Below are 7,553 nucleotides of genomic sequence, written 5' to 3' on the forward strand. Positions count from 1 at the left end.
GGACCAAATTGCCAATATCCGCTGGATAACGGAAAAAGCCAGGGAGTTTCCGAAAAACGTCTATTTCTGTTTTATTGACTATTCTAAAGCCTTTGACTGTGTGGACCATAAGAAATTGTGGCAAGTTCTTAGCGGTAGGGGGATACCAAGTCATCTTGTCTGCCTCCTGAAGAATCTGTATAACGACGAAGTAGCAACAGTGAGAACAGACCACAGAACAACAGACTGGTTTAAGATTGGGAAAGGAGTACAGCAGGGCTGTATACTCTCACCCTACCTATTCAACTTGTACGCAGAACACATCATGCGACAAGCTGGGCTTGAGGAATCCAAGGCTGGAGTTAAAATCGCTGGAAGAAACATTAACAATCTCAGATATGCAGATGATACCACCTGGATGGCTGAAAGCGAAGAGGAACTGAGGAGCCTTATGATGAAGGTGAAAGAAGAAAGTGCAAAAGCTGGCTTGCAGCGAAACCTCAAAAAAGCCAAGGTTATGGCAACCAGCTTGATTGATAACTGGCAAATAGAGGGAGAAAATGTAGAGGCAGTGAAAGACTTTGTATTTCTAGGTGCGAAGATTACTGCAGATGCTGACTGCAGTCAGGAAATCAGAAGACGCTTAATCCTTGGGAGAAGAGCAATGACAAATCTCGATAAAATAGTGAAGAGCAGAGACATCACACTGACAACAAAGGTCCGCATAGTTAAAGCAATGGTGTTCCCCGTAGTAACATATGGCTGCAAGAGCTGGACCATAAGGAAGGCTGAGAGAAGGAAGATCGATGCTTTTGAACTGTAGTGTTGGAGGAAAATTCTGAGAGTGCCTTGGACTGCAAGAAGATCAAACCAGTCCATCCTCCAGGAAATAAAGCCAGACTGCTCACTTGAGGGAATGATATTAAAGGCAAAAGTGAAATACTTTGGCCACATAATGAGAAGACAGGACACCCTGGAGAAGATGCTGATGCTAGGGAGAATGGAGGGCAAAAGGAAGAGGGGCCGACCAAGGGCAAGGTGGATGGATGATATTCTAGAGGTGACGGACTCGTCCCTAGGGGAGCTGGGGGTGTTGATGACCGACAGGAAGCTCTGGCGTGGGCTGGTCCATGAAGTCACGAAGAGTCGGAAGCGACTAAACGAATAAACAACAACAGAAATAATATTTAATGTTTAATGTAAAGTATAAATATCAAGGTTGTTGTCAGTGGTTGTGGAAATAAACAGAAGGGAAGGGGAAAAGTGCTACTAGAAAGTTTTCCCATAATGTTTTTATGGGGAAAATTTTGTATGCTTTATTTATGCTTAGCAATTGTTTTTTGGGGGGGTTATTCTACTCTTACTATCCAATGTAGACCTTTATTTATTTGTTTATCATATTTATATGGCCACCCATCTCACACAAAGTGACTCTGAGAGGTATACAATAATTAGATAAAACAGTGAATAAATAAAAAATCATTATTAAAAAATATTATTAAAATAAAAATATTTTTTCCTTTGTATTTCATTATTCTAACAATAAAAATAGCTTTAAAAATCCAGTGGAAAAATATTTTAAAATATTAAGATATTACATATATTTATTTTGATCTTAAACCTGAGATTAATTCAGCACAAGATTTTTCTTATTTATGGGATACTACAGAGAATATTTTAAAAGGGCTGGCTGTCAACCCAATTATACCAGAAATGGAGGAGACACCTACATTTGATATGGTGTTTTCCTGTGATCATCCCATTTTGCTTAAGTTTGTTTAAGTCTGTTGCTAACAAACTAACAATTTGTAAGTTTGTTAGTATGGTTTAGGGAAGAGTAAAATGGTTTAAAGAAGTGCATGCAATTTTGAATTATATACCACAAATTTGGTATTCATGATTATATGAAGATTTATTGAGCAAAAATTATTGTTTTATGATGGAAAGATAGTGCTACCCCAGATTTTCAGACCTTGGACCATTTTTACTTTCTGCTTAAGAACTGCCTGTTTATCCATGCAAAATGGAAAGACTGATCAATATTAGTATGGCCAGGGTTTAACGTTATGTATAAACATTGTAAAAAAATTAAAATAAAAATTGTAAAATGTAAAAGCCAGTTTAGTGTAGTGGTTCAGGCACCAGGCTATAAACCAGAAGACGTGAGTTCTAGTCCCACCTTAGGCGCAAAGCCAGCTGGGTGACCTTGAGCCAGTCACTTTCTTTCAGTCTTAGGAAGGAGGCAATGGCAAACCACTTCTGAAAAACCTTGCCAAGAAAGCTGCAGGGACTTGTCCAGGCAGTCTCCAAGAATTGGACATGATTGAAAGGATAAAAAAAATAAAAATAAAAATTGAGGGTTTTTAATTTTTTGTCCTGGTTCTTTTCTCTGTTTATTTGTTTCTCTTTCTGTTTTTGTATTTTTCCATTTCTATTGGTATGCTCCAGTGTACCAAAATAAAATAATGTGAAATAAAATAATTTTTTCTATTTGTAGTTGAAAATTTGAACAGAAGAAGTGTCTTTGCATTGTAAGAGCAGCCAGGCAATTTATAAGCAGACAGTACAAGCAAAAGAATGTAGAAATCATATTTTATACTCTCAAAATATTTTAAGCACCTTTCTTTTATAACCTATATTTTCCAATTGATTCTGATGTTCATTTTGATTCAGTACCATTGCAGAGAGTTATTTCTATACATAGTCACTATGTAAAGAAAATAGATATTTACTGCATTCAAAACATTGCTAAAGTGGGAATGAAGAGCACAGTGGATGTTGCTAACTACAACCTTTTGGAGCTGATGGAAGGCCATAGTTTCCCCCCCAGCTTTAAAATGTACAGGTAGTCTTCACTTACTGACCACTCATTCATCAACTGTTCAATGTTATGACAGCACTGAAAACTGAGACTTACAACCGGTTCTCAAAGTTGCGGCTGTTGCAGCATCCCCATGGTCACATGATCATGATTTGGGTGCTTGTTAACCGGCTCACATTTATGATGGTCACAGCATCCTGCAGTCATGTAATTGCCATTTCCGACTTTCACAGCTGGCTTCTGACAAGCAAAATCAACGGGGAAGCCAGCAAGAAGTTGCAAGTTGTAGTCACATAATTTTGTGCTTAACGACCTGCAAAGATTCACTTAACAACCATAGCTGGAACTGATGTCATAAGTCAGCCTGGTCATGTGACATTGTGCTTAATGACCACGCTGCTTAGTGATGGAGTTGCCACTGCATAAGTCTCATAAATTTAACAAGGCCATATAGGATCTTTCTCTCTTTGTTGTTTATTCATGCAGTCGCTTCCGACTCTTCGTGACTTCATGGACCAGCCCATGCCAGAGCATCTATCTTCCTTCTCTCAGCCTTCCTTACGGTCCAGCTCTCGCAGCCATATGTTACTACGGGGAATACCATTGCTTTAACTATGCAGACCTTTGTTGTCAGTGTGATGTCTCTGCTCTTAACTATTTTATCAAGATTTGTCATTGCTCTTCTTCCAAGGGTTAAACGTCTTCTGATTTCCTGACTGCAGTCAGCATCTGCAGTAATCTTGGCACCTAGAAATACAAAGTCTTTCACTGCTTCTACATTTTCTCCCTCTATTTGCCAGTTATCAATCAAGCTGGTTGCCATAATCTTGGCTTTTTTGAGGTTTAGCTGCAAGCCAGCTTTTGCACTTTCTTCTTTCACCTTCATCATAAGGCTCCTCAGTTCCTCTTCGCTTTCAGCCATCCAGGTGGTATCATCTGCATATCTGAGATTGTTAATGTTTCTTCCAGCGATTTTAACTCCAGCCTTGGATTCCTCAAGCCCAGCTTGTCGCATGATGTGTTCTGCGTACAAGTTGAATAGGTAGGGTGAGAGTATACAGCCCTGCCGTACTCCTTTCCCAATCTTAAACCAGTCCGTTGTTCCATGGTCTGTTCTTACTGTTGCTACTTGGTCGTTATACAGGTTCTTCAGGAGGCATACAAGATGACTTGGTATCCCCATACCACTAAGAACTTGCCACAATTTGTTATGGTCCACACAGTCAAAGGCTTTAGAATAGTCAATAAAACAGAAATAGACGTTTTTTGGAAACTCCCTGGCTTTTTCCGTTATCCAGTGGATATTGGCAATTTGGTCCCTAGTTCCTCCGCCTTTTCTAAACCCAGCTTGTGCATCTGGCAATTCTCGCTCCATGAATTGCTGAAGTCTACCTTGCAGGATTTTGAGCATTACCTTACAGGCATGTGAAATGAGTGCCACTGTTCGATAGTTTGAACATTCTTTAGTGTTTCCCTTTTTTGGTATGGGGATATAAGTTGATTTTTTCCAATCTGATGGCCATTCCTGTGTTTTCCAAATTTGCTGGCATATAGCATGCATTACCTTGACAGCATCATCTTGCAAGATTTGGAACAGTTCAGCTGGGATGCCGTCGTCTCCTGCTGCCTTGTTATTAGCAATGCTTCTTAAGGCTCATTCAACCTCACTCTTCAGGATGTCTGGCTCTAGCTCACTGACCACACTGTCAAAGCTATCCCCGATATTGTTATCCTTCCTATACAGGTCTTCTGTATATTCTTGCCACCTTTTCTTGATCTCTTCTTCTTCTGTTAGGTCCTTGCCATCTTTGTTTTTGATCATACCCATTTTTGCCTGGAATTTACCTCCGATGTTTCTAATTTTCTGGAAGAGGTCTCTTGTCCTTCCTATTCTATTGTCTTCTTCCACTTCCACGCATTGCTTGTTTAAAAATAATTCCTTATCTCTTCTGGATAACCTCTAGAATTTTGCATTTAATTGGGCATATCTCTCCCTATCACTGTTGCCTTTTGCTTTCCTTCTTTCTTGGGCTACTTCTAGTGTCTCAGCAGACAGCCACTTTGCCTTCTTGGTTTTCTCTTTCTTTGGGATGGATTTTGTTGCCGCCTCCTGAACAATGTTGTGAACTTCTGTCCATAGTTCTTCTGGGACCCTATCTACTAAGTCCAGTCCCTTAAATCTATTCTTCACCTCCACTGCATATTCCTTAGGAATATTAGTAAGCTCATATCTAGCTGATCTGTGGATCTTCCCTAATCTCTTTAATCTGATCCTAAATTGTGCAAGAAGAAGTTCGTGATCGGAACTACAGTCAGCTCCAGGTCTTGTTTTTACCGACTGTATAGATGTCCGCCACCTTTGGCTGCAAAGGATGTAGTCAATCTGATTTCGGTGTTGTCCATCTGGTGATGTCCATGTATAAAGCTGTCTCTTAGGTTGTTGGAAGAGAGTGTTTGTTATGCAGAGTGAGTTGTCTTGGCAAAATTCTATCAGCCTATGTCCTGCTTCGTTTTGTTCACCCAGGCCATGCTTACCTGTAATTCCAGGTGTCATTTGACTGCCCACCTTAGCATTCCAGTCTCCTGTGATGGAAATAACATCTCTTTTAGGCGTGTTGTCCAGTAGGTGCTGCAGATCCTCATAGAACTGCTCCACTTCAGCTTCTTCAGCATCTGTGGTTGGGGCGTATATTTGGATCACTGTGATGTTAGATGGCTTGCCCTGAATTCGAATTGAGATCATTCTATCATTTTTTGGATTGTATCCAAGCACTGCTTTAGCCACTTGACTATCAATTATGAAGGCTACTCCATTTCTTCTGTGGTCCTCTTGTCCACAGTAGTAGATCTGGTGGTCATTGATGTGAAGTGGCCCATTCCAATCCATTTCAGTTCACTGATGCCCAAAATGTCTACCTTTAATCTTGACATTTCACCAATAACCACATCCAATTTGCCCTGGCTCATAGATCTTACATTCCAGGTTCCAATGGTGTGTTGATCCTTAGAACATCGGATTTGCCGTTCACCACCAGCACCGTCGGCCGCTAGCCATCCTTTCGGCTTTGAGCTAGCTGTGTCATCACATCTGGGGCTAGTTGAACTCATCCTCTGTTCCTCCCCAGTAGCATTTTGACCATCTTCTGACCTGGGAGTCTCATCTTCCGATGGTATACTGACATACCTCTGGTTGTACTGATCCATTTAGTTTTCACGGCAAGAATACTGGGGTGGGTTGCCATTACCTTCCCCAGGGATCGCATTTAGTCTGAACTTTCTTTCATGACCTTCCTGTCTTGGGTGGCCCTTCACGGTTTAGCTCATGGCATCATTGAGGTGCTCAAGCTCCAGCACCATGACAAGGTAATGATCCTTTGCTGAAGTCTTTCTCTCTACAATGCTATAATAGATCAACAAAGAGTATAATCTAACCTCAGTGGGTAAAACTATTTTATCCTCTATTTCTTATTATTTATTTAGATTTCTATCTCACTGTTTTTTCATGAACTCAAAGTTGTTTATCTAAGAATCTTCTTATCACCACAGCAGCAAAGCTGTGAAGTACAGTAGGTTGGGTTGAGCAAGAGTGACTAGTCCTAAGTCACCCAGTGAATTTTCATGGCTAAAGGTGGCCTTGGACCTTTATCTCCCTGGTTCTTGTTTGTCTCCTTAGCCAATATACCATGGTAATTGTGATTTCACAATTTCAAATTTCCTTTGTGGATCACCGATTTTCTCTCTTCCCCTTCTAACCCAACATCCTACCTCCTGAACAGCAAAATTTGGCCCTTCCTTTATAAAGCAAAGGTATGGATTCAATACGGACAGAGGTGATGGTTGAAAATAATTCTGAAAAAAAGTGTATTTGCTTAATTCATTAAACAAAAATGTTTATTTTGAATCCCAGGGCTATTTTTTCCCCATTATGGGTGATGTGGAAGTGAAAAAGGAAAGGTAACTACAAGTACAATTCAATGCAACACACAAAAACTAACCACAATAATATAAAAATGAAAAAGGTTCCTCATAAGATCAAGATGCAGATATATTTACACTACACATTTCACCACTTGGTCCTCTTGACACCCATGTCAACGCACATTTACCTGGAAGTCATGCCATTGCATTCAATGGGAATTCTGAATCACTGCATCACCGATACCACTGTGACTCAGCAGCAGCCTGCTAGTTTCACAAAGTTCACTGTTGACAAGTGTCCTCCCAAAATATGCTTTTAAGGGTGTACCACATCCTTCCCAACTGCCTTGTCTCTTACTGCTGAAAGTCCTAGCTTCACCAAGGATTTGTTTCTAAATGTTACATTCTGAGTTTTTTTTTTAAATGCAAATATTGAAGGGTGCCAGTGAAAATATGGACCAATGGGGGTTGGGGATTTGTGCTCTTAAACTGGAAGTTCTAAGAGAATTCCTTGCATGGAAGTATATTTAGCTCAAAAAGGCATCCATCAGTACAGGGTTCAGATGGTTTTATGTGTAGGCACAAATTTTGACTGAGCTGGTCTTGTGATGACAACAACCACAGAAGGGGGTTAACTGTTATTTTGACAGGAATGGATACTTGTATTTATTTACACCTTTACTGATGTCCTACTGCATTGATCTCATGGTGCTATGCAGAACCCTCAAATGAATTTAAACAATAAAATATCCTATTAAAACATTTGACCAAAAAAGCGTTTAAGGGAATCTGAAAGACCAGCAGGATTGTTCATCCATCCATGTTAGGAATCCCA

The sequence above is a fragment of the Candoia aspera genome, chromosome 2, assembly GCF_035149785.1.
Source record: "Candoia aspera isolate rCanAsp1 chromosome 2, rCanAsp1.hap2, whole genome shotgun sequence".
Taxonomy (NCBI): Eukaryota; Metazoa; Chordata; class Lepidosauria; order Squamata; family Boidae; genus Candoia; species Candoia aspera.